Source organism: Anomaloglossus baeobatrachus, chromosome 6, assembly GCF_048569485.1.
Source record: "Anomaloglossus baeobatrachus isolate aAnoBae1 chromosome 6, aAnoBae1.hap1, whole genome shotgun sequence".
Lineage (NCBI taxonomy): Eukaryota > Metazoa > Chordata > Amphibia > Anura > Aromobatidae > Anomaloglossus > Anomaloglossus baeobatrachus.
In genome coordinates this window covers 314,069,325-314,094,560 of record NC_134358.1, presented here as the reverse complement: position 1 = coordinate 314,094,560, position 25,236 = coordinate 314,069,325, and positions in this window count along the sequence as shown.

The following is a 25,236-nucleotide window of genomic DNA, read 5'->3' as shown; positions in this document are numbered from 1 at the left end:
ACTTTGCAATTTTATTCATGAGGGTCACTGAAAAGAAAATGTCTGGCACCATCTCACACACTGCTGAAGACTCATTGAGTGGACTAATAACATCATGTGGGGCAGTGTGGGTTTCGCCAGAATGCCCTCAAGCTAATGTCGCGGGCGGAGGAGGGGACGCTGCGCTCTCCCACTGCTCGGGTCCGGCTGCCGCTGCCGCTGCTCTGTGGTGGCTCGAGCAGTAGGCCGGATCCCGGGGACTCGAGCGGCGCTCCTCACCCGTGAGTGAAAAGGGTGGGGATTTGATTGTGGGGGATTTGAGTATTGTCTGTGATGCCACCCACAGTTGTGGTGATCTTGGTGACACCACCGCTGCTCTGGACGGGGATCCCAGGAGCGGTGACAGGGAGCAGCTTTGTTGTTAGTTCTCCCCTCCGTGGGTAGGGGGTTGGTTGTCCTGGGGCCCGGTGATGGGGTAGGGGTGGATGGCAGGCGGGCTACGGGGCCTGGTGAGGTGCAGGGTTGCGGGGGCAGCGCTTCCCACCGGTAACCCGCTCCCCAGCTTGGATATGGGCTGGAGGAGCCCCTTTTGCCCGCAGGCTCTGGCCCTGGGAAACGGTTGCCTTGGCGGTGGCGGTGTCTCCCTCCCTTGGTTGGACTGTTGCCTTCTGTCGGGACTTGGCTGCTGGGAGGTAAGATATACTGACCAGGAAATCTAGATATAATTTGATTGTTTGGTCATCAAGATTGTTAGTCCTTTAGCGTTACCCAGGGTGCACCACGTGGAGGCGGACTAACATTGCACCCCAATGCTCAAGTCCCTAGTAAATTAAAACATGCCAAAATAATTGCATTGTTAAAACCTGGGAAGCCTGAAGATAATCCATCAAGCTATAGACCCATAGCCTTGTTGAGTTGCTTATATAAGCTCTTAGAACGCTTAATATATAACAAGATCAGTCTAAAGATTTTTGACTCAATACCTATAGAGCAAGCCGGCTTCAGACCTGCTCGAAACTGTAGTGACCAAGTCTTAGCTTTGACAACTCTCATTGAAGCTGAATTCCAGAAGAACAAGAAAGTTTCAGTGGCGTTTATCGATCTCTCTGCTGCATATGATACTGTGTGGAGGGAAGGACTTTTATATAAATTTCTGAAGGTGATTTCATGTAAGAAAATGATGTACCTCTTGAACAATATGATTGCAAATCGAACTTTTCATCTTATTATGGGCGATTCAACCAGTTGTAAGAAATCTTTAAACAACGGACTGGCCCAGGGATCAGTGCTGGCACCTCTCCTGTTTGCCCTGTACCTAGCTGATATTCCTAAAACAGTGTCACGGAAATTTGGATATGCCGATGACTGGGCACTTGCTATGGTAAGCAAAACAATGGAGGAAGCAGAGGACGTTCTTACAAAAGATCTTAGTGTAATGGGAAAGTACTTCCGACAATGGAGATTAAAACCTAACCCATCAAAAACGGAAGTTTGTTGCTTTCATTTACACAATGCAAGTGCCAAGACTGAACCTAAAGTACAATTTGAAGGCCAATCTGTTAAACACAATTTCAATCCTAAGTATTTAGGTGTAACCCTTGATAGAAGTCTAACTTTTAAATCCCATCTGGATACATTGGCACAGAAACTGAAAGCACGTAATAATATTATTCAGAAACTTTGTGGATCCTCATGGGGCTCGGCAACATCTGTTTTGAGAACATCTACTCTTGCCCTGGTGCACTCTGCTGCAGAATACTGTGCTCCAGCATGGTTAAATAGCTGAAACCAAAAAAGGTGTTTCTGCACATAAGGACTTGTCAATAATTCATACAATATCCATCATGATTAGAAAAAATATCAAATTTTATTCAGTCATAATTGAAGTACAATATTATATTATTTTATTAAATGCTGGTCTACACAGAATTTTAAAAGAACCCTACCCCATAAAAACAAACAAAGAAACAACTGGTGCGTTGTGGAACAGTCATAGTATCAAAAATTCATTTATCATACATACATGTAAGTTCCTGGGTATTAGTAGGCAAGGGCGCATCCAATGATTGCCCACAGCTATATTAGAGTGCCAATTAAGCTCAAGAAATTTTAAATCTTAAACCTACAGTTTGCATTTCATATTGCGGCCAGATCTATAATTCATAACCGTATGGGTGGAATAAATAATAGAGTTACGCTGTTTTTCAGTTGACAAAATTAATATATATATCATTTATGAAAAACAAAACACAATGTTCAAAGGCAATATATATATATATAGTTCAAACCAATACACAGGGGCACAAGGCTTCCTGTTAGAGGTAAAGGGACTTTCCAAATATTAATGAAATTGTGTTATTACATAGGATAAATCCCAACATTTAAAGATATTTTATCAACCTGATATTTGCCTTATATTAAAAATAAATCACCCCCATTAAGGTTGAGATAATTCAGAGTGTCATGGTTAATGTACCCAGATGGTGGACCACAACGCCCAGCACCTCAGTGTAACCACTGGTGCGTTATGGAACAACCATAATAACAATAATTCCCATATCGCATATATAGATATAGATTCCTGGGTGTAAGTAAGTAAGGACACCTCCAAAGATTACCCACAAGGTCTTATATCAAAGGCAAAACCACCTCCATTAAGGTTAGATTAGTTCAAAGAGCCATGATTTGTATACCCGGATGGCGGACCACAACGCCCAGCACCTCGACGCGTGTTTCGCCTCTCGCTTCGTCAGGAGGTCCTCCTGACGAAGCGAGAGGCGAAACACGCGTCGAGGTGCTGGGCGTTGTGGTCCGCCATCCGGGTATACAAATCATGGCTCTTTGAACTAATCTAACCTTAATGGAGGTGGTTTTGCCTTTGATATAAGACCTTGTGGGTAATCTTTGGAGGTGTCCTTACTTACTTACACCCAGGAATCTATATCTATATATGTGATATGGGAATTATTGTTATTATGGTTGTTCCATAACGCACCAGTGGTTACACTGAGGTGCTGGGCGTTGTGGTCCACTATCTGGGTACATTAACCATGACCCTCTGAATTATCTCAACCTTAATGGGGGTGATTTATTTTTAATATAAGGCAAATATCAGGTTGATAAAATATCTTTAAATGTTGGGATTTATCCTATGTAATAACACAATTTCATTAATATTTGGAAAGTCCCTTTACCTCTAACAGGAAGCCTTGTGCCCCTGTGTATTGGTTTGAACTATATATATATATATTGCCTTTGAACATTGTGTTTTGTTTTTCATAAATGATATATATATTAATTTTGTCAACTGAAAAACAGCGTAACTCTATTATTTATTCCACCCATACGGTTATGAATTATAGATCTGGCCGCAATATGAAATGCAAACTGTAGGTTTAAGATTTAAAATTTCTTGAGCTTAATTGGCACTCTAATATAGCTGTGGGCAATCATTGGATGCGCCCTTGCCTACTAATACCCAGGAACTTACATGTATGTATGATATATGAATTTTTGATACTATGACTGTTCCACAACGCACCAGTTGTTTCTTTGTTTGTTTTTATGGGGTAGGGTTCTTTTAAAATTCTGTGTAGACCAGCATTTAATAAAATAATATAATATTGTACTTCAATTATGACTGAATAAAATTTGATATTTTTTCTAATCATGATGGATATTGTATGAATTATTGACAAGTCCTTATGTGCAGAAACACCTTTTTTGGTTTCATATACGAGTAACATGGTGGGATCTGCGCTGCCTAAAGTTTAAATAGATATGGATCTTTGGTCCCTCTTTTTGGTTAATATGGTTAAATAGCTGTCATGTAAACTTAATTGACACTCAGCTGAACAACTCTTTGCGTATAATATCTGGTGCTATTAGACCTACACCTGTTCACTGGTTACCTGTGTTGGGTCATATCGCACCTGCAAATCTAAGAAGACAAAAGCTTCTACTTAAAGAGTACACTAAAGTAGTGAATAATGAAAAACTTCCAATACACCAAAATATCAGAGATGTTACAATACAACGATTGAAATCAAGACATCCACCCATCCGAACTGCAATCACCTTGCATGAACAAAACTTCAATTTAGAGGAGAAATGGCGAGAACTTTGGGTCAATGTAGTAGAAGGTGATCCCCAAATGTTCCCTAATTTACAAAACCCTCCGCCAGGCTTCAATCTACCAAGGAAAACATGGGTTACTCTAAATCGTATCAGAACAAACTTTGGCGTCTGTGCAGATTTTATGTATAAGTGGGGAAAATATGACTCTCCGACCTGTGACTGTGGAGCAGATCATCAAACTATCCAGCACATTGTTGAGGAGTGCCCCCTGAGATCCTACCATGGTGACAAGAAGGATTTCTATATTGTAAATGATAACGCTATTGCATATATAGAAAATCTTGATATTCAAATTTGATTTTTATCCTGTTGATATTTTTCCATCACTGTCTATTGTCTGGTGTTTATTTTTATATGATGGCAAGATATACGTTCATACGATTAAGTAAGTTGGCTGCTGGGAAACCCAGGAGGTTCCATTCACTAACGAATTCCGCAAATTCACGGCGACTCCTAGCCTTGCCGGGGTCCGTAAGCCCCTGCCAGATGGTGCTGGCTTCTCTTTGCATACCGGTCCGGTTCCGCCGGGCCACCGCCCGTCCATGGTCCTTACGGTAGACTCCGATAGGCCACTCCTGCAGACAGTCACCACCGTCTGCCAACCTTGCTGTACCGCCCGGGCCACACACCCGGACGCTGTCAGTTAGTTGCTCCACTACCACTTTCCTTCCTTCCACTTTCACCTCCCAAACTAATCTGTCTTCTTTTCCCGCCTCCAGGACTGTGAACTCCTCGGTGGGCGGGGCCAACCGCCTGGCCCACCCCCTGGTGTGGACACCAGCCCCTGGAGCAAGGCAACAAGGGTTTTGTGTCTGACTTCGGTGTGCCTGACCGGGAGTGTGGGGTGTGTTGGTGTTGTGCTCTGTGGCCCCTGGCTTGTCCAGGGCGCCACATTAACACATCATATTGATTAGCCCTGCCAATATAAAATATGAGGGCTGGCCAAGCAGATTCATTTTAGACTTCAGCAGATGGATGAAAGGTGCGGTCTCAACACAGACGTCATTCGACATAGAGATAGAAAAATACCTAGTCTGATTGTAGTATACTACTATAGTGCTGTAACGATAGTCCTGGGAGTGCACCCACTGGACCGTGCACCGGACTCCCCTGCAACGCCGCTTTGAGCGAACCCCTATACAGGGACTGTCGGTCATGACCGCAGAGGGCCTAGATGCACGGAAACCGGGATCAGCAAGAGTCACCGGATGGAGTCCTATGGATACAGGACTCAATCTGAACCAGGTACAGTTTAACAGGATCAGGCAAAAGTCCAGAAGCGGACACTGGTGCAGTTTAACGGGATCAGGCTAAAGTCCAGAAGCGGAGACTGGTGCAGGTTAATTGGATCAGGCTGAGGTCCAGGAGCGGAGACTGGTGCAGGTTAACGGGATCAGACTGAGGTCCAGGAGTGGAGACTGGTGCAGGTTAATGGGATCAGGCTGAAGTGTGTGCTCAGAACGGTACTCAGGATGTGCAAGCAGAGACAGAGTTACACAAAGCATAGGCATAGAGGGATCTGAACAACTGGTACAAGAGACAGCTACAGGGACGCGTTGAACAAGCACAGGCCATGGGGAATAGGAAGTCCTAAATACCCAAGGTTAATTAGTAGTCATATCCCGGACAGCTGTGCTGGCCCTTTAAGTCTAAGTGAGTGCATGCGTGCCCTGTAGTGTGCATATGTGAGGACCGCAACCCGGAAGTCAGAGACCACAGGAGAAGAGGCAGTATGCTGGAGCACAGGTGGCTGCAGTGAGTGTGCGGCGCGGGGCTGGGACCAACCGAGAAAAGGTATGTACAAGGTAGCAGGAGAGCGGGCTCGGTGGGGAGCAGGGACCCCAGGGGTTGGAGCGACAAGTGATGGGTGGCGCCGTTGGATCGGGAGCGTGGCAATTGGAGTGTAAGGCGGGCTTTGCACACTACGACATCGCAGGTGCGATGTCGGTGGGGTCAAATTGAAAATGACGTACTTCCGGCATCGCATGCGACATCGTAGTGTGTAAAGGCTCGATGATACGATTAACGAGCGCAAAAGCATCGTAATCGTATCATCGGTGCAGTGTCGGCGTAATCCATGATTATGCTGACGCGACGGTCTGATGTTGTTCCTCGTTCCTGCGGCAGCACACATCGCTGTGTGTGAAGCCGCAGGGGCGAGGAACATCTCCTACCGGCGTCACTGCGGCTTCCGTAGGATATGCGCAAGGAAGGAGGTGGGCGGGATGTTTACATCCCGCTCATCTCCGCCCCTCCGCTCCTATTGGCCGCCTGCCGTGTGACGTCGCAGTGACGCCATACGACCCGCCCCCTTAATAAAGAGGCGGGTTGCCGGCCAGAGCGACGGTCGCAGGACAGGTGAGTCCATGTGAAGCTGCTGTAGCGATAATGTTCGCTACGGCAGTTATCACAAGGATATCGCCGCTGCGACGGGGGCGGGAACTATCGCGCTCAGCATCGCAGCATCGGCCTGCGATGTCGCAGCGTGCAAAGCCCGCCTAAGCCTCATTCTGTAAATACTAATGCAAAGATCCAAGTGACACAGTGAAGTGTTGTACATTCAAAGCCACTCAGTGTGTGTGTGAATTTATTGATCTGAGACATACACAGCATCTTTATAACAGCTTTTTTATTCTTCATACATTATAAGCAAGGAGGGAAGTATTAAACCACTGAGAGCTAATTTTGCTACTAGACTAAAATTCTGAAACCAAGTCTTGTGTGTCCCAAAAAGTGTGCTTCCTGCATTGTGAGGCAAGCAAGCCTTTTTTAAATCAAATAAATATCTCCATAATCCTAAAATGTAAACACAACTGTTTACCTTACAAAATGTTGTAAAAAATTTGCCACCCAAATACCACTGTTACCACCATTTTCTTCCAACCAGACATATTTAGGTCACTTGGACAGTAATAAGGCTCTATATAAATATACTCCGGCACACTAGGGAAAATATGAAAAGAGTCTGATATGGTGCTCAGGAGACTCCTGACGCTCCTCCACAGGTCCTCCATTCACATAGAGCCTTTGGCCAGCCCCAAATATAGTGAACTCTCATGTAATGCCTACTAGTGAGCTAGTACCAAATGATTCTTGTGGATTCACCTCAAGGCTGGCTTGAGTCTCATTTGCATGGTAATTAACTCTCATGTAATGCCTACTAGGGAGCCAGTACCATATGATTCTTGTGGATTCACCTTAAGGCAGTCTTGAGTCTCATTAGCATGCAACATTGAACACGGACCTATACAGGTTGCCCTATATGTTACATAATATTCATTCAGACCTTGAAGTCCTCCCAATTTTGCCATTTAAGACGGTCCTGGACCTCATCTCCACCACATCTCACAATAGATAAGGTGTGATACTGAACATTTGATATTACATCAAATACCGCCACAGTGATATTTGGATGCTAGAATTACCGTACTTACCTGATCCGCTTGGGTGCTAGTTTAAAAATCATTCTTGTTATACTTAGTCCTTGAAGAAAACCCTCACTGGGTTAAAATGTTGGACAGTATATGAACACACAAATATAAAAAATGTTTTGAGCACCATATCGGACTCTTTTCATATTTTCCCTAGTGTGCCGGAGTATATTTATATAGTATCTGTTATTTTTCTCTAGAGCACCTAATTAACCAAGGTGGTTGAGCCAGGTATATTCTACATAGTAATAAGGCTATGTCTACATTAAAGATCTCAAAACAGATTCAATATATTATCCACATACACTACAGTTCAAAAGTTTAGGGTCACTTAAATATTTCCTTATTTTTGAAAGAAAAGCAATTTTTTTTTCAATGAAGCTAACACTAAATTAAACAGAAATACACTGTATACATTGTTAATGTGGTAAATGACTATTCTAGCTGCAAAAGTCTGGTTTCAAATGCAATATCTACATAGGTGTATAGAGGCCCATTTCCAACAACCACCACTCCAGGGTTCTAATGGTACATTGTGTTTGCTGTGATAGAAGGCTAATCAATGTTTAGAAATCCCTTGAAAGCCCTTGTGCAAGTATGTTAGCACAGCTGAAAACAGTTTTGCTGATTAGAGAAGCTATAAAACTGACCTTCCTTTGAGCTAGTTTAAAATCTGGAGCATTACATCTGTTGGCTCCATTAAACTCTCAAAATTGCCAGAAAAAGAAAACTTTCATGTTAAACTTGACAGTCTAGTCTTGTTCTTAGAAATGAAGGATATTCCATGTGAGAAATTGCCAAGAAACTGAAGATTTCCTACAATGGTGTGTAGTACTCCCTTCAGAGGAGAGCACAAACAGACTATAACCAGAGTAGAAAGAGAAGTGGGAGGCCCCGCTGCATAACTGAGCAACAAGACAAGTACATTAGAGACTCTAGTTTGAGAAATTGATGCCTCACAGGTCCTCAACTGGCAGCTTCATTAAATAGTACCTGCAAAATGCCAGTGTCAACGTCTACAGTGAAGAGGTGACTCCAGGTTGCTGGCCATCAGGGCAGAATGGCAAAGAAAAAGCCATATCTGAGACTGGCTAATAAAAGGAAAATGATAATATGGGCAAAAGAACACAGACATTGGACAGAAGAAGTTTGGAAAAAAATGTTCTGGACAGACGAATTGAAGTTTGAGGTGTTTGGATCATACAGACACAGAAGAACATTTGTGAGATGCAGAACAACTGAAAAGATGTTGGAAGAGTGCCTGACGCCATCTGACAAGCATGGTGGAGATAATGTGATGGTTTGGGGTTGCTTTGGTGCTGGTAAATGGGGAGATTTGTACAATGTAAAAGGGACTTTGAATAAGGAAGGCTATCACTCCATTTTGCAACGCCATGCCATACCCTGTGGACAGCGCTTGATTGGAGCCAATTTCATCCTACAACAGGACAATGACCCAAAGCACACCTCCAAATTATGCATGAACTATTTAGGGAAGAAGCAGGCAGCTGGTATTCTATCTGTAATGGAGTGGCCAGCCCAGTCACCAGATCTCAACTCTATCGACCTGTTGTGGGAGCAGCTTGACCGTGAGTGCCCATCAAGCCAATCCAACTTGTCGAAGGGGCTTCTGGAAGCATGGGGTGAAATATCACAGATACAGATTACCGCAGCAAATTAAGAGCTAGAATGCCAAAGGTCTGCAAAGCTGTAATTGCTGCAAAGGAGCATTCTGTGACGAAAGCAAAGTTTGAAGGAGAAAATTATTTTTTTGAAGTAAAAATCATTATTTCTAACCTAGTCAATGTCTGGACTATATATTCTATTCATTATGCAACTCATTTGATAAATAAAAGTATGATTTTTCATGGAAAAGACAAAATTGGATGAAGCCAAACATTTGAACTGTAGTGTATTTAACGGACAATTAGAGGTTTTTTAGTATTGTTATTTGTTGGCAAATGTATTCATTGCAAATCAAACTTTGAGGGAACATTGGCCAAAACTGTCAAATTTGAATTTCAAACCTTCAGGTTGCACAGGATGAGTGCTGAGTTTATGGAAATTATAAACTTATTTTTTTTTGTCATTGACAAAAATAAATATTAAATAAAGTACCAGTATAAGTCTAAGATTTAGGGTGACAAAGATTTTGACTTAGTGTTGTAGTATATTATAATTACATGTAGGCATTACCATAATGAATCCACTTTTCGATGTTTAAAGCATTGTATGCAATGCAAACAATGACATTTATTAACACTGTCTTAGAAATCATCTGCTGGATCTGTATTAACAAGAAGCTCTTAAATTACATTGCGCAGTCTTAAACTGTCCTAAGAAATGAGAGCATAGCTACAACCTAATTTTGCCATCAAGGGCAGCTTTGCACAAGATCTTTGAAAAAATCCATACAAAAGCCTCAGGGAATACAGAAGGTTTTTCTCTTGTTACAATAGTTAACTTGCTGTAGATGTCAGTACTAAGAGCACTGTTAATATGACCTTTCTATCTTATACTTTAGCAGCTAAAGGGGGAAAAAAATCTCTGTTTTGTAAGAGCTGTAAATCCCAATGAGTTGTATTCTGTTAACTGAGCTGTAAAAAGAAAGCACAGTATAGTCCAGAAAATAATATCAACTGTAATCCCTGCTCTCTTATATAGAAATCCCAAGCAAGAATTAGAGGCTTGGCTAGGGGTTCAGCTCATGGAAGGGGGTGGGGGGGGTGAAACAACTGAGTGGGTCCCTAACTGGTAACCCTGATTACAACTATGGTGGTACAGCCTAATCATAGGTGTAGCGGGACCTCAGCAGATGACTGGGCTGTCACTGAAAATCACTGTATATAAATTAACACCAATATTACTGCCATATTGTGACCATATAGTGGTAGAGATCAGTCCTGCAGAACATATAATAGCTTATAGTACAGTTATAGATAGTGACTTTTTTCTGATGAAGTTGTTCACTTTTCCCATCTTTTCCATCTGGCCCAGACCAACATGATAACTTCTTCCAGCCATGACTCATCTGCAGAGATTATAACAAGGACACATTTCTAGCACCATATTCATGTATTCCCGACCTGCACAAATCCTCATCCCACTGGTACTCTAATACTGAGCCGCTGCTGCCATATTTGTCCATATTACAGATCTTCTTATTACCCCACAATATGTCTATGACTGTTACAAACTAAAATGCCACTTTTGTGCCCTCTAGATGTTAAAATTGCCCCCTAGAAAATATTAATGCTCTGTGCAAATGCCCTAGAAAAGTGTTTACATTTTTTTGCTCCCTAGAAAGTAATAATGCCCCCAAAGTGCCCTTTTCATAAAAAGAGTACATTGAGTTCCCATATAACAATAATGGCTCTTAAAGGGAATCTGTCTCCAGGTTTTTGCTCCCCTATCTGTGAGCAGAATAATGTAGAGACAAAGATCCTGATTCCAGCGATGTGTCACTTACTGAGCTGTTTGCTGTCATTTTGATAAAATCAGTGTTTTCTCTGCTGAGATCTAGCAATTGTACAAAGCACTTGAATATGCTGGACTACCTGGCAGTAAGCCAAGTAGGCCTCTAATGATAATTTACTACTGATTAAACAGGGATTTTTATCAAAACTAAACTAAGCAGCTTAGTAAGTGAAACACCACTGGAATCAGGATCTTTGCCCATATGTTAGGCTGATCTCAGATTAGGTGGTAAAAACAGGGTTACAGATTCCCATTAAGTGCCTATTTAACATTTAATAATGTCTCCTGAGTCCCCCATATCTTGCTCCCATCTACACAGCATGATGCCCACCAAAGATCAAATACATGGCATAATGGTCCTCAATAACCCAACCCTCGTATAATGGCCCTCAGTAGCCCCCACATTGTATGATGACCCCCAGTGGCCTCCTTGTGTGATGGCCCTCAATAGCTCTTTTAACGCTCTATGATGACTCTCAGTATTTCCCCCTCATTGTATCTTGGCCCCCAGTATTTCTCATACACAAAAAATGGTTCCCAGTTGTCCTCCCAACTCTGTAATAATGGTTGCTAGTATATCCTCCTCAATGTTACATAATCCCCAGTATTTCCCTTCACCGCAATTTGGCACCCAGTATTCATTGTAATGTGGCCCCAGTGGAACCCCCACTGTAATTCGGCCCTTGGTACTCCCCCACACTGTATCATGGCCCCCAGTATCCAGTCACAAGCAAAAAAAACCCATCTAGTCTGCCAGCAGACAGGACTAGTGATGAGCGAGTACTAAAATGCTCGGGAGCTCGAGGCTCGGGCCGAGCATCTCAAAATACTCGTGTACTCGGCCCGAGCACCGAGCCCAATGTTATCCTATGGGAGACCCGAGTATTTTTCTGAAATGACCCCCGGCAGCATGTAGAAACCATAAAACTGTAAATTAAAAAAAAAAACGTGCGTGTGTGTGTAAGCGTGCATATATATATACACGCGGAGTGGAGTGCGGGAGGGGCCGTAGCCGAGCGGGGAAGTGTCGGGCTAAAGGCACGGTCACGCTGTGCGGGCTGGCCAATCACTGCAATTCCACAACAGGGCTGTGGCATTGCAGTGGTCTGCCAGCCAATCCCTGCATAAGGGATGGCTGTAAAAAGAGCGCCAACATGAAGACCACGAGTACAGCACGAGTATCGCGAGATTACTCGGTCCCCGCCGAGTAGCCCGAGTACATTGATACTCGTGCGAGTACCGAGTAGTAACAAGCATACTCGCTCATCACTAGACAGGACCAATGAAGTGATATCATCGCACTGGGGCACGCAGAGTCTCAGCGTGATGACATCATCATGCTACTCCACACCCGCACCTTATGAGTCTGCTCTAGTCTTTAGACCGCATGCCTAAATTGACCTGCAGTCTACAGAACAGAGAGAGGTTGTGCATGCAGGGAAATAATGTTGGGATATATTTGGATAACAACCAAAAAGACTGCTGGAACACCTTTGCAAATGTGAACAGGGTGCTAGCTAAAAAATACATAATCTATATGAAGTGAAAGCTGCACACCAAATTCAGAGAAATATGAATAAGCATAGCTTCTCTATGATACATAAAGAAATGAAAAATACAATTAGTCATATGAAAAATTGGAAAAATTGAAAATGTGACATTGCATAACTGCTGAGGATTATTTTAAAAAAACAGATATTTTGCTAATGTATTGATCAATTCATTACTGCCCAATAACCACATCACGGTAATCTCTTATTTATCGGGTCCCTAACCAAATGTTACCTCTATGTGCGATTAAAACCTGCTTTTGTATGGGAAGCCAGGAACCTGACTATATAGGAATATTGAATAAAAATGGCTGAAGGGCGGAACTGGGTTCCCAGGCAGAAAAAAACTGCATAACAATCAAAATGACTGCTGGAACACCATTGTAAATGTGAACAGGGTGCGAAAAAATATTTGGATGACATATATTTACTCATGTTCCAGTGTGGAGCATCATAAGCACGTTCGTCAGGTTCTTCAAATTTTTGTGACACTAAATTATTTGCCAAACTAAAGAAATGTTAATTTTAGGTTAAAGAGGTATATTTTGGGGTTATTCAGATGGACCCTGTTAAGGTTCAGGCCTTCTTGGATTCGGTACAACCTACTACCCTTAATGTATTGCAGAGATTGTTAGGTTTTGCTAAATACTATCGAACATTCATTAAGAATTTCTCAGTTATTGTAAAGCCTCTAACTGATCTGACCAAGAAGGGTACTGAATTTTCCTCTTGGTCTACAGAGGCTTTTGAGACCTTTGCCACTTTCAAGACAGCCTTCTCTAAAATCTTCTGGCAGTTAAGAGAGCTGTTGAGAAATACAGATATTGCTTAGAGGGGGCTACACATAAGCTGACAGGGTTTACCGATCATAAAAGCCTAAACATAAGGCAGGCCCAGTGGGCTCTTATTTTCCCTGGTTTAACTCTTCTGTGACTTATTTACCTGGATCTAAGAATGTGAAGGCTGATGCTTTGTCACGTATCTTTGTTCCAGAGCTGAGGCCTGAAAATCCAGATAAAATTCTTAGTGAAGGAGTGTAAAGGCCCAGTCACACACAACGACTTACAAGCGATCCCGAAAATGATGCGACTTGATAGGGATCGCAGGTAAGTCGCTGGGAGGTCGCTGGTGAGATGTCACACAGTCAGATCTTACCAGCGATGCAGGAACAATACAGGTCTCAGTAGCGACCTGTATAACGATCTCAGCAGTCACTGTGACCCTGTCACACAGTGTTAAACACAGCGTTGTGTCCTGCCCAGCAGGACATTGCCTTTGAAGAGAATGGCCTGGACCATTCTGCAACGACTAGAGATCTCTCAGCAGGGGCCTGATCGCTGGTAGGTGTCACACATAACAAGATCGCTAACGGGATCGCTACTGTGTCACGGAAACCGTGACTCAGCTGCGATCTCGCTAGCGATCTCGTTATGTGTGACAATACCTTTAGTGGATGCTCTTTGGATTAATCTTAGGCATTGAATTCTGGGGCTTAAGATAGTGCACCAGAGGGATTGCCTGTTATCAAACTTTTTGTTTGATGTTTTTTACGCACAAATTGCCTTAATGAAGTACATGACTCCATGTTGGCCAGTCACCCAGGTTCTTTTGCCACTTGAAGAGTTATTTTGAGGACCTTTTGGTGGCAGAATTCAAGAATGTTGTTAAGAACAATAAAACAATCCTTTTGTCCAGCTCACCTGTTTTTCATAGGAGACCGCTTATCCAGGACCGTGCAAGGAAAAGGAAGGTAGCAGAACTCATGACATCAATTTGAAAAGAATTCCAGCAATTCAGATCCTGCAGCGCCAGCTGCTCACAAAATGACGAGGGGGAAAAAAACCACATCAGGCTGATGAGATTCCTCTATCTCCTTCTCCTGATCACAAAAAAAAAAAACGCGTCCTCTTGTGGGGCAGTTTGAACCTTACTATGGACTTTTTTAATATGGATTTATAAATAAAAGTGACATTTTTTAATGAAGACATTTTTCCAAGGACTGGATTGCTGGAATTCTTTTCAAAAAGAATGTTGTTTAGTATGTCTATAAATATAGAGTTTGTGCTAGGGCTAAAACCCTGGAGAGTTTTTACATTCCTAACAATGTCCTATCTCAACCCTGGATGCACTTGTATATGGACTTTGTCACTAATCTACATAATTCTGTTGTAAATATTTTAGTGTGGTGGTGGACCGTTTCATCAAGATAGTTCATTAGGCTCCTCTTCAAAGATTGCCTACGGCTAAGAGTCCAGCTACATTATTCATCTTGCATATTGTGAAATTATATGGAGTACCTAAAAACATTATTTCTGATAGAGGTGTTCAGTTTTAGGTAACTTTTGTATTGTTTTGGCTCAATATTGGGTAGTCAGCTTTCATTCTCCTCAGATTATCATGGACAAACAGTAAGAGGTAGAACAGTATTTAAGATGTTTTGTGTCATCTAATCAGGAGGACTGGGTAGATTTTCTGTCTCATGCTAAATTTTCTCTCAAAAATTGCACCTCTAGAGTTACCTGGACTTTACCTTTTTTCTTTTATAGGGGCTTTCATCCTGGTTTTGGAAATTTTTCTTGTTTACAGTTCTCTGTACCAGAAAAAGTGATATTTTTATCACATTTGATTAAGGTATGGAGGCAGGATGAAGAGAGTGTTATGGTAACTTGTGACCAGACCAAGATAACAGTGAACCTCAGATGTAGAAGGGCTCCTGTCTTTTGAGTTAGAGAATTTGTTTGGCTATTCAAAAAAGATCTGTGCATTAAAGTACCTTCTAAAAATGTACTCCCAAATTTGTAGGTCTGTATAAGTTAATTAAAATCCTTAATCCTGTGATGGTCATACTCAAAACTCCCAGCGGCATGGAGGATCTATAATTCCTTCCATTCCTCTCTCCTTAAGATGTTTGAAGGGACACCTTATCTTCAGGACATAATCAAGGTAGATTTGGAGGTGGATCAGGAGTATGAGTTAGAGCGAGTTCTGGGTGCCATAGCATCAGACACCGGTTGCAGTACCTTGGTAAATGGAAGGGTTACAGTCCGCAGGATAACTCCTGGGTTAATGTGGAAGATCTGCATGCTGATTGTCCGGTAAAAGTGTTTTACTAATAGAGATGAGCCACCCCCCTAGCATTCGAGTTCGGTTCGATGAACATTCGACGAACCACTCGAACCCCATTGAAAACAATAAGAGGCAAACACAAACACATAAAAACACATTATTCATGTACACATATAGTTAATAAACATTGCCATAACACTTACAGGTCCCCGCGATGCGTCCTGCACTCTGTCTCCCGCTGCTTTCACTTCTGATAATCGCTGCATCTTCCCGGTAACAAGCACTAATGATAAGACCTATCGTGATGTCAAAATAGCATGTGACCAGTCATGTGTCTATTATCTCATTGGCTACAGACTGGTCACATGGCTAGACGTAATGCTAGGTCCTGTCAGTGCATCTCTCCGGTAAGCGGTGCTCGTTTGAGCATGTCCTTTTACCGGCGAGATGCTCTGGCACATGGTCGGCTTCCCCGTCCATGCATGTCGGCGCTCTTTACAGATGCCGATGAATAGCGGCACCGGGAATCACGTGATCGGAGCACCATTGCTATGGTAAACCGCCTGTCAGCAGTGATGTAACCGCTTACAGCACGCAGCTTCTGCTCACTCACTGAGTGAATAGACTGCACGGAAGCAGCAGCGTTCTTCCTCCCATGCTGTGCTGTCTGATGTAGCAGAGCTGCATGGGTTGAAAGAGAAAGAAGAAGAAGACCATGGATCGTGGAGGGCTTACAGGGAGTAATAAACATGGAGTCTCTAATGTGTCTGTGCATTTATTTCTATTAAAGTATTTTTTCTCTGTGTGGTCTTTTTTTTAACCCTTTATTGGAGATTCTTAATGGCCGGGTCAAACTTTCCGGACATTAAGAATCTCTGGCTTAATACTAGCTAGTAAAACAAAGCTAGCATTAACTCATTATTGCCCAGCAAGCCACCCGGCTTCAGGTCTGCTGGAAGAGTTGGATACAGCGCCAGATGATGGCACTTCTATGAAAGCGCCATTTTCTGGGGCGGCTGCGGACTGCAATTGCAGCAGAGGGGCCCATAAAGCTCGGGCTAACCTGTGCTGTGGATTCCAATCCCCAGCTGCCTAGTTGTACCCGGCTGGACACAAAAATGGGGCAAAGCCCACGTCGTTTTTTTTTTTTAATTATTTCATGAAATAAGTGCAATAATTAAATAAGGGCTTCCCTATATTTTTAGTTCCTAGCTGGATACAAATAGGCAGCTGGGGGTTGGGGGCAGCCGTACCTGCCTGCTGTACCTGGCTAGCATACAAAAATATAGTGAAGCTCATGTAATTTTTTTTTTTAGTTTTTTGGCAAAAAAAATAAAAAATGCTTCCCTGGATTTTCCATTGCAAGTGAAGGTAACAGCAAGCAGTGGGAGTTAGCAGCTAGTAGCTGCTTGGATTACCCTTAGCTAGAAATACAAAAAATGCAGCGGGAGCCCAAATATTTTTTTTTAATTGTTTATTTAAATAACTAAAAAAAATGGGCTTCCCTGTATTTGATTGCCTGACATCACAGTACTCACACAGTAAATCATTAAAAAAAATGACGTAGCGCTCCGTGGTATTTTTGATTCTCAGCGCAGATAAATCAGAAAGCTACGGGTTGCCACCCCCATCTGCCTGGCGTTACCTTGGCTGGCAATCAAAATACAGGGAAGCCCATTATTATTATTTTTTTTTTTTTTAAATAGTTTAAAAAAAATGACGTTGGGTCCCCCCATTTTTGATAGCCAGCTAGGGTAAAGCAGACGGCTGTAGCCTGAAAACCACAGCTGGCAGCTTAACCGTGGTTGGTGATCCAATGTGGAGGTCACCCCAGGCTCTTTTTCATAATTATTTTATAAATAATATTAATTACAAAAAAAAAGTAGGGTCCCCCCAAATTGGATCACCAGCCAAGATAAAGCGGACAGCTGTGGTCTGGTATTTTCAGGGTGGGAAGGTCCATAGTTATTGGCCCTTCACAGCCTAAAAATAGCAGGCCGCAGGCGCCCCAGAAGTGGCGCATCCACTAGATGCGCCAATCCTGGCGCTTCACCCCAGCTCATCCCGTGTCCTGGTGCAGTGGCAAACGGGGTAATAAATGGGGTTGATACTATCTGTAAGGTCACCTGACATCAAACCCAGCAATTTGTGATGTCATGGCATCTATCAGATACTCAACATCCCAAACTGTCAGTACTAACAAAAAAATAGACAAAAAAAAAGTATTTGAAAAAACACTCCCCAAAACATTCCCTCTTTCACCAATTTATTGTAAGGAAAAAAAATAAGGGGCTCCCACTACGACTCTGGACCGTCTAGAATATGGGGAAAAACGCTCAGGGAACGTATACCCCATTTTCTAGGAGTGCAGACCCTCCATGTGAGGAGTGTGGGTGCAATGAATCTGCACCCACTCTCCCCGGGTCCACAGCAGCAGAGTCCATGTCGTAACTGTTGCTACCAAAGCTGCAATGCCCTGCTCATGAGGTAAGGACATGCGTACTCAGGAGAACTATACTAAATTTGCTAATAAAGGTATGTCCTATTATTAATACTATTCCACCTACTATATATTGGGGATAGGATCTTGGAGATGGAATACCACTTTAAGTCCAATTATCAAGCTGAATGAATACTAAACAACAGAGCTCGCTATTTAGACATGTTTTCTTGTGGCGTATAATGTGTAATGGACTGTCATGTTTGGTAGTCATTCAGCAGGGCAACTATAAAATCAAATACCTCCATTTGGAAATGTAGTATAGCTCTCCTGATCAACTATGTTCCTTACCTCATGAGTAGAGCATTGCAGTAGCTTACAGATGCATGTTTACCACCACTCACTGTGTCTGAACACAGGAATCTGAGCTGACAGCCGCTCTGTGCATGCGGCAGCGTCTATTGTGAATGAGGGGGCCGTGGGGGATCAACGCTGCACAGGTACCGTGGGACACCGGGAAACACCGGTGGGGTTATAGGGGGTGACCTGGTAGGGCCTGGGGAGGAGTTTTCTGTCGCATGCACATGCGACAGAAATCAGAGTAGTAGGATGAATGCGGCTGGCGCGCTGCTGTGCGCGCGGCCATCTTGGATTTCCGGGAGGGGTTTGGGGGGGAGCACTTTGGCGACACCGGGGGACCAGAGGGGACCGAGGAGATTTATCTCCCATCTGACATATTTGTTCATGCCAGATGGGAGATAAATATTTTTTTACCGCCACTGTCATTTACTGTAACATGATCATCGGTATATGGTGTATACCGGTGATCACGTGAGCGGGGACCGGAAAAACCGGGCTGAATCATGACCTCCAGTGTCTCAGCTACCCCCTGAAACCCTTTTGGAGATTTTATGATGCTGGGGGGCGCTATTCACGTATTTCTGCCTGCTGTTTATAAACGGCAGATCAGAATAAGGCTACATTCACATGACCGATCCGTTTTTGCGGTCTGCAAAAAACGGTCAGTTTTTTTCACGGATGCATCCGTGTGGCATCCGTTTCCGTTACGTATATGGTCTGTTTATCATCCATGTGCCTTCCGTTTTTTTGCATACCGCAAAAAAACAGAAGGGGTGAAAATACATAAATTTACCCAGGATCCATAGCTTCAACCTACATGAGGCGGTCACATGTTCACTCCAGTGGTCAGCTGCGGGGCTGGGGCTGGGGATGGAGCAGGACACAGACTGCAGCGGCATCCGACGGAAGTCACACGGAAGTGTTTCTGTGTGGCTTTCGGGTATTTTTGCACACGTAGCCAGGGTACACATCAGGTTACTAAGCAAAGCGGTTTGCTTGGATACCCGATATTTACCCTGGTTACCAGCTTACTGCAGGCTGCCAGCGATGGCTCCATGCACATGTAGCTGTGAAAAGCCATGCTTTTCGTGCTGGAACCGCTGAACTTTTAGCAAATCGTTCGAGTTCATCGAACGACTCGAACACTCCTCAAAATCACTTGAACATGAAATTGGCGAACCTCAAACATCGAACATCGCTCAACTCTATTTATTAGTGATGTTGGTGGATGGGTATTTCGGAGGTTCCGGTGGCCGTTCGTGGAAGAGGGAGGGTACTGTAATGCATTGGATTTGATCCAGCAGCCTGCTTTGCTTTGATCCATTTCCCTCTCCACTGAGTAGAGTTGAGCGCGGTTCGTGGTTCGTGGTTCTCCAGTTCGCGGCTCGAGTGATTTTGGGGCATGTTCTAGATCGAACTAGAACTCGAGCTTTTTGCAAAAGCTCGGTAGTTCTAGAAACGTTCGAGAACGGTTCTAGCAGCCAAAAAACAGCTAAATCATAGCTTGGTTTCTGCTGTAATAGTGTAAGTCACTCTGTGAATCAAACTATTATCACATTTCAGTGTATAGTGTGCGTGAACAGCGCCTTCAGATCACTGCTGTTTCTATAATGGCGATCGCCATTTTTTTTTTTTTTTTTTCTTGTCTTCCTTCCCTAAGCGCGCGCGTCTTGTGGGGCGGGCCAGCATGTCAGCCAATCCCAGACACACACACAGCTAAGTGGACTTTGAGCCAGAGAAGCAACGGCATGTGTGATAGGATCTGCATGTCACATGTCCCTGCATTATAAAACCGGACATTTTCTTCACGGACGCCATTATCTGCCTTCTGCGTCTTTGGTGTCAGACATCACTGTCGCAGCTCCGTCTTCCTGAGTCCTATAGCCGATACAGCTGTATGCGCTGCATACACAGCGTTAGACAGCTTAGGGAGAGCACTTTATAGCAGTCCTTTTAAGGGCTCCAACCGGCAGGGTCAGAGAGCCATAGGTGACAGGTCCTGCAAACAGCAACAGCGTCTGTGTAGCCCAGGTCAGGGATTTCCTACCTGCATTTCACCATTAGGAGGGAATAGAAAGGCAGTCTTCCATTCCTCTACCCAGAGCACCACAATCCTGCCACTGTACCCTCTTGTCCTCTGCACACTCCAACTGATAACTAAGCCATTATACTAGCAAACACTCAGTGTACCTAGTGGCATCCTATACGTGGCTATTGGACTTTGCTATAGTCCCACTAGTGCAAAGACATTTGCAGAGCGCGTCTGCCTGCATTGCACACTACAACTCATTCTAACCAAGCCATTATACTAGCAAACACTCAGTGTACCTAGTGGCATCCTATACGTGGCTATTGGACTTTGCTATAGTCCCACTAGTGCAAAGACATTTGCAGAGCGCGTCTGCCTGCGTTGCACACTACAACTCATTCTAACCAAGCCATTATACTAGCAAACACTCAGTGTACCTAGTGGCATCCTATACGTGGCTATTGGACTTTGCTATAGTCCCACTAGTGCAAAGACATTTGCAGAGCGCGTCTGCCTGCGTTGCACACTACAACTCATTCTAACCAAGCCATTATACTAGCAAACACTCAGTGTACCTAGTGGCATCCTATACGTGGCTATTGGACTTTGCTATAGTCCCACTAGTGCAAAGACATTTGCAGAGCGCGTCTGCCTGCGTTGCACACTACAACTCATTCTAACCAAGCCATTATACTAGCAAACACTCAGTGTACCTAGTGGCATCCTATACGTGGCTATTGGACTTTGCTATAGTCCCACTAGTGCAAAGACATTTGCAGAGCGCGTCTGCCTGCGTTGCACACTACAACTCATTCTAACCAAGCCATTATACTAGCAAACACTCAGTGTACCTAGTGGCATCCTATACGTGGCTATTGGACTTTGCTATAGTCCCACTAGTGCAAAGACATTTGCAGAGCGCGTCTGCCTGCGTTGCACACTACAACTCATTCTAACCAAGCCATTATACTAGCAAACACTCAGTGTACCTAGTGGCATCCTATACGTGGCTATTGGACTTTGCTATAGTCCCACTAGTGCAAAGACATTTGCAGAGCGCGTCTGCCTGCGTTGCACACTACAACTCATTCTAACCAAGCCATTATACTAGCAAACACTCAGTGTACCTAGTGGCATCCTATACGTGGCTATTGGACTTTGCTATAGTCCCACTAGTGCAAAGACATTTGCAGAGCGCGTCTGCCTGCGTTGCACACTACAACTCATTCTAACCAAGCCATTATACTAGCAAACACTCAGTGTACCTAGTGGCATCCTATACGTGGCTATTGGACTTTGCTATAGTCCCACTAGTGCAAAGACATTTGCAGAGCGCGTCTGCCTGCGTTGCACACTACAACTCATTCTAACCAAGCCATTATACTAGCAAACACTCAGTGTACCTAGTGGCATCCTATACGTGGCTATTGGACTTTGCTATAGTCCCACTAGTGCAAAGACATTTGCAGAGCGCGTCTGCCTGCGTTGCACACTACAACTCATTCTAACCAAGCCATTATACTAGCAAACACTCAGTGTACCTAGTGGCATCCTATACGTGGCTATTGGACTTTGCTATAGTCCCACTAGTGCAAAGACATTTGCAGAGCGCGTCTGCCTGCGTTGCACACTACAACTCATTCTAACCAAGCCATTATACTAGCAAACACTCAGTGTACCTAGTGGCATCCTATACGTGGCTATTGGACTTTGCTATAGTCCCACTAGTGCAAAGACATTTGCAGAGCGCGTCTGCCTGCGTTGCACACTACAACTCATTCTAACCAAGCCATTATACTAGCAAACACTCAGTGTACCTAGTGGCATCCTATACGTGGCTATTGGACTTTGCTATAGTCCCACTAGTGCAAAGACATTTGCAGAGCGCGTCTGCCTGCGTTGCACACTACAACTCATTCTAACCAAGCCATTATACTAGCAAACACTCAGTGTACCTAGTGGCATCCTATACGTGGCTATTGGACTTTGCTATAGTCCCACTAGTGCAAAGACATTTGCAGAGCGCGTCTGCCTGCGTTGCACACTACAACTCATTCTAACCAAGCCATTATACTAGCAAACACTCAGTGTACCTAGTGGCATCCTATACGTGGCTATTGGACTTTGCTATAGTCCCACTAGTGCAAAGACATTTGCAGCACGTCTGCCTGCGTTGCACACTCCAACTAATTATAACTAAGTTGCATTGTCAGGGATATTTATTCTTTATTATTCTGCTGTTAATAAAGCTAGACCACCACTGCAATCTTCACCACCTCTCAATTTTTACTACCACATTTTCAGTCCACAATCTTGTCGCAATCAACATGAGTGGCAAAATGACAGATGCTGGTGGAAAGGGGAAGAGGCGTGGTGGAAAAGGCAAAAAAGGTTTTGTCCGTGGGGAAGGTGGCAAAGCTCCATTATCATCTGCTGAAGATAGACCATCTACCAGCAAAAGTAAGATGTCTACTACTTACCGTGGACAATCCGATGTGCTCCCTTTGTTACGGACACGAACAACAGGAACAAAGGTAGATGATGGGCAAAAAAGGAAAATGCTTGAATGGATCTCAAGTGGTCCAACAAGTGCCCTCTCTGCCACTTCAAGTACCGCATCCAAAAAACACCAGTCCTCTGAGTTGTCATCCCAATCAAACTTGCTTTCTCCCAGCTCTGAAGTCTCCATCAGCCCTGCACAGTATGGTGGAACTGAGATGGCTGAGTCTGCAGAGCTGTTCAGTCACACTATAGCCTGGGAATCAGAGGTCTGCTCCCAAGCTACAGTGAGTACAGAACAGGAAATGGTCTGCAGTGATGCCCAGAACCTTTGTGACTCAGATTCAGGCCGTGAGGACCAAGTTTCTGAGCATAATGTTGACCCTTTGTCACAAACTGTAACACCTGTGGTTATAGACAATGAGGAACATACTGATGAAGATGAGACGCAGATACCCGATTGGGATGACAACTTAAATATTCCGTCAGGGCAAGAAGAGGCTCGGTCTGAGGGGGAGGGGAGTGCAAACACAACAATTGATGATGACGTTCTAGATCCCACCTACTGTCAACCCCCAGTCAGGCACTCGAGGAGGTCAACAGAGGCGGTGGAGGAGGATGCAACCGACGACGAAGTTACCTTGCGCCTTCCTGGACAGAGTCGGAGCACTGGTAGCACGTCTACAACTGCATCCTCAGCCACCACTCTGCCTATGAGCATTATTCGGGGTGGATCAACAGGTCGCATGGCCTCTAAGCCTTGCCTAGCCTGGTCCTTTTTTCACATCGAAAAAGATCGCCCAACTCATGTGATATGTAACATTTGTCATGATTCTGTTAGTAGAGGTCAAAACCTCAGCAGTTTGACAACTTCTTCCATGAATCGTCACATGACTAAATATCATAAGTCCCGGTGGGAAGCTCACCGTGCTGCAATGCGGCCTAGTGGAGCGAACCATCCACCGCCCGCCCCTTCCACTGCATCCGCGCGCTCTTCATCTTCTAGGACTGTGGGGACAGCTGCCACACCTGTTTTTCCACGCAAAACTTCCACCACTGTAACCGCAACAGGCAGTTTGCTTGTAAGGTCGTCAGTTGGTTTGGAAGGGGAAACAAGTGAGTGTGTACAGCTCTCTCAGACATCGATAGCACCAACGTTGGATGAAGGCAACATCATGTCTCCGCCTGCACTTTCCTCACAAACCTGCATTTTTCAAGGGACACCCTACTCAACACCGTCTACACACAGCAGCCAGATCTCTGTCCCTCAGATGTGGTCAAATAAAAGGCCACTTCCTCCGACCCATGACAAAGCTAAGAGGTTGACTCTATCCCTCTGTAAGCTGTTGGCTACCGAAATGCTGCCTTTCCGCCTAGTGGACACACAGGATTTTAGAGACCTTATGTCTGTCGCTGTGCCCCAGTACCAGATGCCTAGTCGCCACTACTTCTCTAAGAAAGGTGTGCCCGCGCTACACCAGCATGTCGCACACAACATCACCGCTTCCTTGAGAAACTCTGTGTGTGAACGGGTGCATTTCACCACCGATACTTGGACCAGTAAGCATGGACAGGGACGTTACATGTCGCTGACTGGGCACTGGGTAACTATGGTGATAGATGGTGAAGGGTCTGCTGCACAAGTCTTGCCGTCCCCACGACTTGTGTGTCAATCCTCTGTCTGTCCAAGTTCCGCCACTGCTTCTGCATCCTCCACCTCATCTGGGTCCTCCACCTCCGCCCCAAGCCTGCCTGGTCAGGCCACCAGCGTTCTCACTGCGCAGAAGGAATCACGCACCCCTCATTACTATGCTGGCAGCAGAGCGCAACGGCATCAGGCGGTCTTTAGCTTGACATGTCTTGGTAATAAGAGTCACACAGCTGAGGAGTTGTGGTCAGCTTTGCGGTCCGAGTTTAATAAATGGTTGTCTCCACTCAAACTGCAGCCTGGTAAGGCCGTGTGCGACAATGCTGCAAACCTGGGTGCGGCACTTCGCCTGGGCAAGGTGACACACGTACCTTGTATGGCTCACGTGTTGAACCTTGTCGTGCAGCAATTTTTAACACACTATCCCGGCCTAGATGGCCTTCTGAACAGGGCACGAAAACTGTCAGCTCACTTCCGCCGTTCAAGCGCCGCAGCAGAGCGACTTGCATCGCTCCAGAAGTCTTTCGGCCTGCCGGTTCATCGCCTGAAATGCGATGTGGCGACACGCTGGAATTCAACTCTCCACATGTTACAGCGACTGTGGCAGCACCGCAGAGCCC